This window comes from Gallinula chloropus (assembly GCF_964237585.1).
Source record: "Gallinula chloropus genome assembly, chromosome: 14".
NCBI lineage: Eukaryota > Metazoa > Chordata > Aves > Gruiformes > Rallidae > Gallinula > Gallinula chloropus.
Genome location: NC_140099.1, coordinates 16,579,067 through 16,591,776, shown reverse-complemented (window position 1 = coordinate 16,591,776; position 12,710 = coordinate 16,579,067). Strand labels below are relative to the sequence as shown.

At 42.2% G+C, this 12,710-nt stretch overlaps 1 protein-coding gene across 1 annotated transcript in view; it reads left to right on the top strand.

The window, feature by feature from the left end:
- The window catches only part of CCDC88C (coiled-coil domain containing 88C), a gene marked incomplete at both ends in the record, with an annotated part of 92,812 nt that overhangs the window by 26,176 nt on the left and 53,926 nt on the right, over positions 1 to 12,710 (top strand). The window lies entirely within an intron of this gene.

Here is a 12,710-nt window from a genome sequence, read left to right as displayed (position 1 = left end):
ACAGGTTTGTCAAAGTAACTCGATGCCTCCACCAAAGGATGTTTAAACAATGATGCAGAGCCATTTTAATAAGTTATGGGAAAAGCTGCATGTCAGCCAGAACAAAGGAGTCCTTACTCCAGCATCTAACATCATCAACATTTTAGAGTTTGCAGCGGACCTAGCATTGCTCCTTTGTGTTGCACAGCTGGATCTCCTTGCCAAGGTGTAAATACTCTCCCTGATAAAATGTTGGTTGTGCTGCCTTTATTTTTTGCAGTGCCCCTCAACGCTTTGCCCAGTGCTCCTTCTAGGAGACCTGCTGCTTCTAGACCACCAAGGAGGTTTGGCAATGCTTTGAACCACCCCTGGGTTTAGGTTTGTGGCTTGCTGGTTACGACAGCAATAACCTGCACCTTTTAAATTCTAGTAATCTTTTCTTTTTACAGAGCAATGCAGCCCAAATGCGTTTAACTAGAGGAGGTGTTGCTGCTCTCTACAGCCTGAGGCTTGAATCACTCTTGCCTGGAGCAGCATTCTTTCTGGGGATTTACCCTCCCCTCCTCTGCTTTCAGCTAGCTGAGAGGCCAGCCCATCACGGTCGCACTGCTGTTGTTTTGTGGTCTGGTTGATAGGGAGCTCAAGTCACTTGATATGTGGTATTAAGTTACCCTCGATTATGTTGCTTAAATAGTAAACCTGAGCTGTGATGTAGGTAAGGGATAGGATCTGTATGTGAGGCAGCTTGGAAATTGCCTAGAAACATACGTGCCTGCCACCTTCAGGTGCCTTTAAAGGACACTGAAGGTTAAGAATTACAATTGAAAAATTACACTAGTAATAGAAAAAGGGTTTTGGTAGTGTGCCTAGTCCTGCTTTTTCTGCCTGTAGCCAGAGCAGCTCCTTGTGTTTGGGGGCTCTTGCTGGTTTTTGTGGCAATTTAAAAAATTTTCCTTGATCAATGCAAGGTTTTGAAAGTTGCCTTTTCTGTTACAGGTGAGGCTTTTGTACAAGCACATGATAGATGAGCTTTGTTTTCAGGAAAAAACACGAAGTGTCACAGCTTAAGAGAAAATTGTGTTTTGTTGATGTAGGAAATCCAGTGGTCAGAAGCCTTAAAACTGCTGTAGCAGGAGTATTAGAAGTTAATCTTTCCCCAATGTTAATAACAACATAGTGACACAGTTTACCTCTGTCTGTGTGACAGATGGCATAAGGAAAGGATCTTCTAGGATACAACTACACCCTTCACATTTTTTTCTTACGATGTCATGGGTATTCCTAGGGTGTTATAAGCATTAAATGTGACATAACTACCAGCAAGTACTGATAAAGAAAAGTATAAAATGGGGACAGAAAGTAGTCTTTAAACATGCATATGAGTTTAACAAGATTTTCTACATCAGAAGCTCCCCATTCCTGCTTAACTCTGCTTAAGCCTTCTGTTAGGGCTGTCAGTGAAAAAGAACTCCTAAACTGAGGTCTGCACTGTGAGGCTGGGGTGGGGGAGCAAGAAGGGTAAAGCTCTGCTGAGTTAATTTGTGTTAACAGTCATGAGTTACCTGCAAGGTTCACAGTAGATTACACAGATTGTATTGAGCAGGGTTAATCAGTCCTTTCAGATCCTTAGAGGAGCACTGTTCAGAATCGTCAGGACTGAAAATTCTTCCAGAGTGTTTGCACGTGGGAGTGTGCAGTGTGTGTGTGAATGCAGAGTTACCCATGAGAGGTGAATATTCCCTAGCAGCTACCACACAGGGACACTGCCTGATTCCTGTTCTGTGTGTAGGTGAAACTGTGCCAGCTGTGAGAAGCGACTTTTCCCTTTTACCTTTAATTTTTTTTCAGTAACTTTTCTTTCTTCTTGATTATGAAATATTTCCCCTGCTGTGCAGCTGCAACAATAAAATCTCTCTTATCCTGTGATCTCGACTGTTACTTGAGTTGTGGACTTCTGGCTTGGGGTGGGTTTTCGCTGTTAATTTTTAGTGCTTTTCTTTTGTATGTGTGAAATGGAATATGGAAGATTATTGGGTTTTATACCTATTTAGAGGATGAATAGGTCATAAGGGAGAATTTGATGATCGCAGACTTAAATCTTAATGTTCCTCAGCACCTCGTGTTGTAGTTCTCCATGTTTGTTCAAAATGTTAGTTTTCACTTCCTTTAAAAGAAAGAAGTGTTGGAGCAAGAAAATTATTTTCTGTGATCCTCAGACTCAGAATACCTTCAATAACTGAATTCCCTGATACTGAAAGACTAACCTTAAATATAATCAAGTATACAGTGTCACTGTGCAGAATTTTTGGTGTTAGGAGCTAGGATGGCTTGTTGCTGTGGGGTAAAACAGCTAACGCTCTGAGCCATGGGACTCTTAATTGCTTGTACCCAGGACAGTCTTATGTACAGCCAATGTAATGGTGTTTCTAGGATTTTGCTTGTCCCAGGCATGAGCAGATGCAGTGATCACAGAGTACTAGTGGGTCAGTGAGTTGGGAAAAAATCAAACCAGGGTGGCTGTTTCCAGCAGCCTGACCTGGTGGTAATTGCTGTGGGTTATAACCTGACTTGGCTTTGCTGAGGCACAGATTATTGGTAGTGAACTCAGTGAACAGCTAAACTACCACATCTTCTCTCTGTAGGTAGCTGTTCCCTTCTCTAGGCTGGATGAAGCAACTATACAGATGGAGTGGTTTGCTATTGAAAACAAATAAGCATAGAAAAACCAAAAAGAGAATGCTGAGAGGCCCAGGGGCTACTTTAAAGGCATGGCCCCCACTTTCTCTGCCTACCCTCCCATTTCATTTATTCTAGATTCTACTGCTGTGAGTTTCTCTGGTGTCTGTCTCTTTTTTTTCTATTGTAACCACAACACAGTGCTAATGGTCAAACTGACAATTGACTCGGTAAATGCTGGAAGCATTTCATCTTCCACAAGGGTGCTTGGGTTACTTTAGGAAAGCTGCATCAAACTTACTGCAGCCTCTTCACCTGTACAGTGCAAGAGGCATTGACATTTGAAAACCCTTGCATGTTACCTGCCTGGGGCAATCTGCTGACTATGAAGAGAAACACCACGGTGTGTTTCTGTGTGGAGGAACCATCTGGTCTGACTTGAAGTTTATCCCTTTACCCATATAGAGAAAAGAATTATAGATTGTTGCTACAGTGGCAGATCTCCTGGTTAGGGACTGTCTGGGTGTTTGTTGAACTTGTTGGCATTGGGTAGATTACATGAGACTGATAATGCAGTGGTACATTGTAGTGATAGTGGGTACAAATTCTGCTTCAAAATATTTGCAAAGTTCATAGTGTTAACCTAGAACCCTTAAAGCTTTTTTGGAGTATTTGGTAGGGGCATGGCTGAACAGCAAGGACTGTTTCTCTACATTAATGGTATTTGAGTTTGTAGTGACCCTGGTAACTAGTCTGTAACAAGAGCTTGCCTTCCTGCAGAGAGAGCTCTCAGTGATGAGAAGGTCAGGAGATGAATGAGAGCAGCTACCATAATAAGACAGTAGCAAGTATGAGCTCCTTTGTTTTAACCTACAGACATTATCAGTAAAACTTTCCCCTGTACTTTGGCTACCCCATTTCTCCCATAGCATCTTACTATCTGGTCAGGCATCCTTGTGGGGCGTGATAGCTTGTCCCTGTTTATTCTCTGTCTTCCCTTCAGACCAGCTAAAAGCTTCCCTCCTTCTGAAAATCCAGCATGAATTGTTGCACCATTGTGTGCAGGTGCCTCCAGGACCTCTCTTGCTGGCGCTGCTGCCTTCTGTTGAAATTAGACAAACTGATGGCATAGTGAGTGTTTACATGCTTTCCAAAACATTAATTTGTTATTCAGTACTAGGTTGCCCATAAGCTGCTCAGCACAAGAAGGTTCAAGCTTGTTGAAAACTCATGGTTAAATCTTTAAATAAGCTTTTGGAAATTCAACAATTCAAACTTAATTGAATAGTACTTCTTTCTTCATGTTTATATATGTGTTGGGGAGCTGGGGTAAGTGCTAACAGACCAGTTGCTCAGTTCTTTCTCTGGTATTCCTCAAGTACTGTCACAGCCTTTTTTTTTTCACTGGGACAAAAATTGCATTGGGATTAAGGTTTTTCTTAACAGACTGAAATATTTAGATGCATTTCAAAGTGAGCAATGTTAACTGATAACCTACACTTGATTTTTTTTAATCCTGCAAGACCCCTGTTGGGTAGCACTGCCTGAATGCTGTCCATGTGTTTACTGTTCTTCACTTCCAGGGTCTTGTGTTCTGCATTTCCCCAGTGCCATACATTTAAGTTTCCCAACATGATTTACCAATCTAATGGGAACTCAATCCTGTTCATTCAGGGAGCATCACCTTGGAAAGACTGAGCATGTGTGTGCTTGTTTGTAACCGTTTACCTACCTTACACGTGAGCAGCTCTGGGGATGTTTGGGTGTAGTGAAGGTGCCATGCCTCACCTTCAGCTCATAACGAGAAACACTTTCCTCTGTGAGCTGACCTCATGGCAGTGAAGAGGACTGAGGGTGCTACTCAGCATCAGAGTGGCAAAGCAAAGCAAGTTGTTAGTCTCTAAGGGCTGAGGATTGAAAATTACTAGTAAGCTTCTGCTTCAAGCAGGGTTTAAGAGTGTCAGTTCAGTAACAGCCAACCTGGATGTTTGTTTTCCTTTATTACACTTTACACAGTGATGAAATTTGACTCGTACATTCACATTGAGCTTGATCACATCTGTTAGGCCTTCTGTTTGCTACTAAAATATTGTTCATAACAAGGAGTTCATTAGAAATCCCCAGAGTGTATACCATTCTTGGTTCCCACTTCTTTGCTTCATTCTTTTTTGTTGTTGTGGTTCCACAGATTTGTTTTCTTGTTTAAGCTTTGGCTTTGATTTGGCGCTTCAATATTTAGACTAGAGAACATCAAAATGATTCTTGTTGTAAAGGCCTCTGTGCCCTTCTGAAATTAACTGTTTGATTTACAGAGTTTTTCCCAGCAAGCATCATTCTTTTTCAAGAAATATACAAATAAATTCTCAATGGTACTGGCGAAAGTGCAAAATATGTGTATACTTATACTACATAGCTTCTTGTTATTGATCTTTAGGAATCAAGGGATGCTGTGATGTATAGCTGGTACTCCTTCATCTTCCTGTCTCTTAACTCTCTTGTATTCCTGTACTTTTGGCTGGTGCCTTCTCAGATGCTGCGTGCTGATCATCACTCCAGTGTTTGACTGCTCCTTGGAGTTCCTGATGCTTTCAGAGCCTGGGACTCAAATCGCAGTCTTGGAGTTGCAATGCAGACCTCTTGCTATGAACCTGTAAATAAGTCCTGCAGCTCACAATCTGCTTGCCACAGGTTAATTATTTTTTGCACTTTTCCATGGCACTGTATACATTTTATTATCACATTCAGTGTATTTTATGTGAACTAGAACCATGTCCCCAATTAAGCGTTCAGCGTGCCTGTTCCATATAAACATACACAGCCCTACCCCCCTGTTTGAGAAATACTTGTAATGAGAGATGGTGGAAAACACATACATCATCTTCCTAGAAATGCTCTTACTGGGTTGGTGTTTCTTTATTGATGTCAAGCTGAATTTTAATGTTGTAATTTTTTTCACTCTAGTGAACAAGTGCAGTGGAGCAGAATTTGTACCTCGGGGCTCTGAATGGCTAATGTATTTTGGTGTCAGGCTTCAGTATTAAAGCTGAAATATACTTGCTTGGTTTTGGAGTTAGATGTGAAACATTTATGCTTTATTATCCCAGCCAAATATGCTCAGACTGTGTATGAGAACCAACTTCCTTTTTTAAAACAAGCAAGTGTGCTTGGTGCTGAGCTTTAGAGAATTCACAAGTGCTTCAAGTCTGTTCTGATGCCCTGTGGTGTTTCTTTTTAAAGTGTGTTAAGTTAAATTATTACGGTCCTTAGAGACCACCATAGATTAGGTGGAAGCATGTTGAACAGATGGATTGCATTTTAGCTGGTTATATTTCTAATGTCAAGTGGCAGGTCTTTAACACAGCACACTTCATATTCCCTGTTACTGCATAAACCACCCCAGGACAAATCTAAGGTGAAATAAAATAGGAGTCAAGAGTAATTTGTCAGGATGCTGTTATAAACATGTGAAGTCATTTGCACATGATTTGAAGAGAAGTTGAGGATAAATCAATAGGCTTTTTATTTTCAGCAAAGTAGGTAAATTACTCAAGGGTGCCACTGGCAGTGAAAGCAGGAGAACACAGTGGTGCTCCACAATTGGATTTTTTGCATCTCTGGGTCAAATCAATATTGCCACTAGGCACAAGCTGTATGTTGTATTAACATGAGTGAGTCATCTTGGAGTCAGTGAGACTAGGGTAGGAAATCTGCTGCTACGTAACCATTGAACAAGTCATGTCATATTTTAGAAGTAAATGTATGGGTTTGCATTTAGTGTGATTTTAAAAAAACCAAAAAAACAAACCTCAGCAACTGATATGTGTGTGGGTGGCATCTTCATTATTTATTCTGCTGGGCTGCAAGGAAAACTAATTCTATCTTAAAATATTTTTTTAATTCTGTAAATATTAAAATGTACATAGAATTTTTGTTATACGATGTAAACAATATGCACTGTAAACAATTTAAGTTGATTTTTTTTAAAAGCAAAATCAGGACTTGCCTTGCTCTCTGATGTCCAGAGCAATTTAGTTTTGTCTGAGCCTGGAGCAGCTGATTTTAACCAGTTCATAAAGCAGCAAAAGTGTGCACAATGGATCATGCTATAGCCACAGAATCTTTATTCTCATTTCCTTCCTTTCTCACTTGTTACTAATTTCTTCATCAGCCTGCTGATGCCTTGCATATATGTGACAAGCTCTTTGTTTCCAGGGGTGTCTCGCTATGTGTTTGTACTGCTTGGAGCAGTGGGAGGTTTTGCTCCTGGCTGGGACCTTTGCACTTCGTCAATAGAAATAACAAAACCTGAGCCATGATGGTGCCTGGATTCTTTCTAGGTTTTTTTTTAAAATATGCTATTATGAGCCAGCCAAATTGTGCATATGTGTGACTTCTGTGATTTAATTTTTTCCCCCAATAAAACCTGATGTGGTATGGTGTGCTTCTGCACTGAGTATGTTTCTGTCACTTGGTGGGATACCTGCACGCTGCCCAGGCTGAACACAGCTAAGGCCAGTAGGTAAGGTTCCTTCACTCACCCTCCCACTGTGATTCTAGTCTGCCATTGTCAGAATCGATTATCTATAGCGGATGAGGCAACAGGTTTTTTTCCAGTGGCTTCTGGGTTTTCACTTGAAGGGTCTTTATAGGAGTATGCTTTGCAGTTTGCTGGTTTTCAGGGGGGAAAAAAATCGCCTTTAAAGACAGCTAATTCTCTAGTCTGTCACATAAATGCAGTTGCAGAGATGAGCTAAGTTCTTGATCAAATTTTGTCATGTATATAATGTGTTGGCAGGGAAACAGTGAGTACTGAGTCACGTACATGGTGTCATCAGGCGTGCTTGCGCGGCAAGATGTGCATGGAAAACATCTCAATGAAAGATCTGTTTGTATTTCACTTCCTTGTCATTCCCTTGCAACAACTTGTTCCATCTTGTTTAATCTTTGTGGGACCCTGTTGTACACTGTACAAAATCTTGCTGTAAATTATTTCCCTGACACCATTAATAACTCCTCAGATAATTATGGGAAAATGTAATTTTTTGGGGGGAAGACAATAGATTTTTTTTCTTTTAAAACGTAACTGCCTTGTTGTAGACTGCAGATTCACTTTTTTCATTACCATACTAAAATAAAAATGTGAAGTTTTGAAAAACTGTCTTTAAAAAACAACCCCTATGTCTCTTTAAAAGATGTCTTGTTTAAAAGATGTCTTAACATTAAAACTTGTTCGTTGGCCTGAGTGCTCACTTGAAGGAAGAGTTCTTATTCCAGAAAAACTTGAGTTTGAGTTAAGTTGTCCCTTGGACTTGGAGTGCACCTTGCCTGAGAAATACAGCTCCCAGCCTGTCACTGTGGTAGCATCCAAAGGGATCTTAAGATGTGCGGGGGAAAGCTGCTGCTGGGAGGCTCTGCACTGGTGCAGATGGACACTAACTTCAGCTGAGACTCTCTCTAAGAATATAGGATCTCCTTCACTGAGTGTTTCCCACTCCAAGGATGTCTGAGGGATCAAATCCATGCTGAGGTTATCGGAGGAAGATGTAGCTGTGCTGCATAGATAGGACACTGCTGAACTTTCCTACTCCGTTTGGCTGAGTTGCAGCAGAAATGTAAGCCAGGTTCCCTGTTTGCTCTTGCTGGTATAAATAAGGCTGGTGATGGGTTTTCCTCATGGGCATTTTAAGTAGGAAAGCACCAGTTGGTTTCCAGTCAGCTGGGCAATTAGCATTTTATAGCCAAGCAATATACTTAAATGGAATTGCTTGGCTTGAGCATTGAATTACAATGGCCGGTAGACTGCCACTCTCCTTACATAATTTACTTAGTGCTCCCTTCTTGTTTAGGCTTCAGACAGAGGTTAATTTAATTCTGCCGGAGAAGCTAGTAGGTGACGTTAATGCTGTACTGCAGTGCAGGGGAAAGTTTTTGTATAGAGTTTGAATTTGCCTGGTCTCTCAGCCGTGGAAAGGACAACTTTACCTCCTCCTTTCCTAGCAGGGCATTCTGTGGAAGAGGTGTTGGCCTGCTTACACTGGCACCTAAAAATGCAGCCAAGAATAACACCTTCAGACCATTTTATTCCATGCTGCTGCACATGTATTTTTAAGAAGAAAATGTGTGTTGAAGTATGGTACAAACCCAGGAGACTTTGTTCCTACAAAATTACAAGGGGCCCACTTGCCCTTTTACAGGTAAATAAAACGTTAATATGTGACCGTGGTGACTTGAAAGTGAGAGCTGCCGACACATCTCTTCTGATGATCTGAGGCAGAGAGAAAACATGCCCTGTCTGTGATCTTGGAAGGATAAAAAGCATGGGCAAAACGTCCCTCAGCACTCCAGAAATCAATTGGAAACTTTTAGGTGGAGGGAATGACTTATGTTTGTTGGTGCTGTTAATAAACCCAAGCACTTAACTTGGTGCTTAGAATTGTGTCCTGAATCTTGTGTGTCTTGATTTTTCCTTAAAGCTCTCTGACTGCTAGAATCAATGCTGGGGAATTTTGGCTTTAATTTTTTTTTAAGCTCCTTCCTTTCTTAGCCAAGTGATTGTAAAGAGCTTGCAAATGGCAGCCAAGGCCCAGCAAGGGCTTAGATGCCAGAAGGCTGCTAATGAGAGCACAGCATTTACTTAGTTTTGTTTAACCTCGTGCTCTCTAGACAGCAATGCTCTGGAATACTTGGGTTACCAGTCCTGGGGTGCCTGGCTGCTTTCAGCAACGTTTACCTCTGGTTTAAGCAGCACCCTTGTTGCTCAGATCTGCTGGTTGTCTCACCCTGCTTCATGCTCTGCAGGCAAGTGCAGCAGAGGGAGCGAGAAAAGACTGAACATGCAGACTGACCTTCCCTTAGAAACCCCTTCTTGACACAGGGTTACATAACTGTACCCTGAAACCTTTGTGGGCTTTATCTACTGCATTTGGGGGTCTGGCTCAAGTAGTATACAAAGCTTGACTGCTGATGTTGATGCTTTGCCATAGTAGTGTTGACGTGTTAACTAGCAGCATCCATTCTTGCAACCATTACTGCTGTCAAAAGAGCTCAGATTTTGGAGAAATCTCCTCAAGCTTAAAATATCCTGATCTTGGTCAGAGGAGCATTTCAGGCACCTGCAGACACTACACTAAGGCCTTTAAATTTGTTAATGGTTTAGGTGTAAAGCTGGCAGCTCAAACCCAAATTGTTCCAACAACTGGGGAAGTTGTTACCATATGTTGTTGCTGTACCCTCGGCTGTTAGAACCGAGCTTTAGTTGTGCTGTAAAAATGATTACAACGTTTCTCACAGAAAGAATTAGTCTTTTGCTTGCACAGTTGCCCTTCGGAGTACTGTGGAGTCTTGTGGGCTTTTTGAAGTGTTTGAAAACCATGCTTTGCTCTGCAGCAGCTCCTGCTTGGGTGTGCTGCCCCTAGCCATGCTGCTCCTCTCAGGCAGAAGGACACATACATGCCATCTCTGCCTCTGCAGCAGTGTTTCAAAGCTGTGTTTGATTTCAAGAGTAACAGCATCCTTTTCTCTGATGCAATAATTTACTGTCCTTGTGGGGAAATGTGGTTTTTGTCTACCATTTCTTTTTCTGGCTGAGCTTCAGCAGTGTGACCAGGGTAACTCTGTGTCCAGTATAGCTGTACCCTGTGAGACACAGGGGTTCATGGAGCTCTTCGATCCTCAGTGCTGGTTCACGGGCTCTGACAGTACAGCTCTCACCCATCCTTGAAGCCCAAGTTTGATTCTGTGGGGTCTTAGGTTGGGATGGTAAAGTGTGAGGGGAGTAGAGAGGACAGATAGATATACAGCATTTTACTTCTCAACCTGTGTTTGCAGCTTCATATGTGTAAAACAACAAAGTAGTAGTAAGTGGGTAGAAGTTGAAGCATTCCTGATTTGCTGGTAGAGGGGGGGACTTTGTATTTCAAGATGTTGGATTTTAAGTAATAGACCTGAGACACAGTCACAGTATCCCAGCTGCTTGAGTCACTTGCTGGGTGTCAGATGAGCATTACTAATTTTTTTTTTGTGTCTTTAGCCTGGACAAAATTAGAGCTAAACTCATCAGTGTAAGAACTTAAGAGTTTATTTCAATGGTTCATTGGTTGGTACATCTCTGTTAACAGAGGATAGTTTATTTAACTGAAGTAACTTCTTGTTTCTGTGACTCACTTTGGTTATCTTGAAACAGGAGGGCAATGGCATTGACCTTCCTTTATAAAGTGTTGAGATCTGCTGACTGGCAGTGCACAAAGGCTAGGTATTTTCACAAGGTGAAGGCAGTTAGAACAATGAAGATAGTTATCTGTTTAATTTATTTTAAAAACAAACAGGTCGGAGTGTCACCTCTTGCAACAATTTGAATCTTTCAGTCTGAATTAAGCAATCACTCTGCACAGGCTCGGGGCCGTTTCTGCTTACAGTCAGTGACTGTCAGATCCTTGCCAGAAAACACTTAGTTCAGACAGCTACGAGGGTGTTCAGTTGTGGTTATGTTGGATGGTATACTCAAATAATTTTAGAGAAGCAGCTCATGGGAATGTTAACAGCGTAAAGGTTAGCTGTAATGTCTTTTCTGTCTGCCAGCTAAATAGCTAGTGATCTGATGATTACACAAAGACAACGCAAATTCCTTATGCATTCCTGCCTCAGTGCTGCTCCACATGCTGAGTGACTGGAAGCACAGTTCTTTCTCTTTTTTTTGCCATGGAAATTCCTGGTTAAAGCTCAGTACTTCGGTTAATGCAAATTCTGGTGTTTTTGTTTGTTTGAAGCCCCCGTGCCATGCTGTATTCTCATAGCAGATCCTGCAGCACAGCCATGTGTTGTTAAATCCAATAGGTTTTGCACCTGTTCTGGTAACAGATGCAAGCAGAGTTTTGTTTAATGTGTCTCAAAAGCACAATCTAGCAAATGTATTTGGTTAATTACTCGGGGGAACACTTGGTCTGCATTAGCCAAAACTCACATTACATTAAGGTCTGTAGAGCCTTCTTTCTCAACAGCACCAAAACCCCCATCTGCCCAGACACAGGCATTTCTTCTTTTTCTAAAAGAGAAGCTACTGAGGAGTGTGTTTTGGGTATCCCTAGAGGAAAAGGAGATGTGTTCTGTCCAAAACTCCTTTTTAAAACGTCCACTCTGGTTACTTATCAAAAGCTGCAGGCTCGCTGAAATATTTCCTCTTTCGATCAGGCTTAATTTTCCTCCTGTGGTGACATGGAAAGCGGAGAAATAACAATGGGGTAACTGGGAGGGGAAGTGTTTGGGTGAATGGGTGATTGTTAGAGGAAATCTCTGTGCTGAGCTGCGCTGCTCGCTGCCCTGGCTCTGCGCGCCCTGCGCCTCTCGGCGCCGCTGCCCTCCCGGTGCCCGGGAGAGGTGGGCTGGGAGCTGGAGACAAGCGGGGAGGGGGGGGTGGGGGGGAAGGCACTTGCCAAACATTTTGTAGAGTTGTATGTGCGAACCTTTTGTTTCCTGAGTACCAGCACGGTGCTTTAATCACACAACCAGTTTCCCTCCCAGGCTTTTCATATGAAATGAATACTGGCCTGCAAAATGTGCTGCATCCCGGCCAGTGAGCGCCGGTACCTGCGGGCTGAAGCCACCAGCTGTGCTCCTGTGCTCTCTGTGCCGCCGAGGTGCATCGCTGAACGTACTGCCCTGCAGAGTCCTCTTTACGGTGTTTTTATTTGCCCATCTTTGAGCGTTTCACGTGCCCCAGGGCGTGTAACTTTTCCTCCCCCTGAAGCCCATTCTGTCATTTCAGAGTAGCTTCAGGCAGCTGATAGTTAAACACTGAACCTGACCAAGCAGTGTGCCTCCCTTCCCTTGTCTCCTCCAAAATAAAATGACTGCTAAATGAGATTCATGACATACTCAAACTTGCTTTACTCCCTACTAAAAAGAATGCAAATAAATCCAGAACTCTTTAATCCAGTTTCTCTGAGCAGTGCAAGGGGTCTGTTCAATAGCTTCTCCCCACACCCACTTCCCCAACCCATCATTAAAATCTCAGTCCCACCAAATAATTTGACCAATTACTTGAATTACTCAAACTTTAT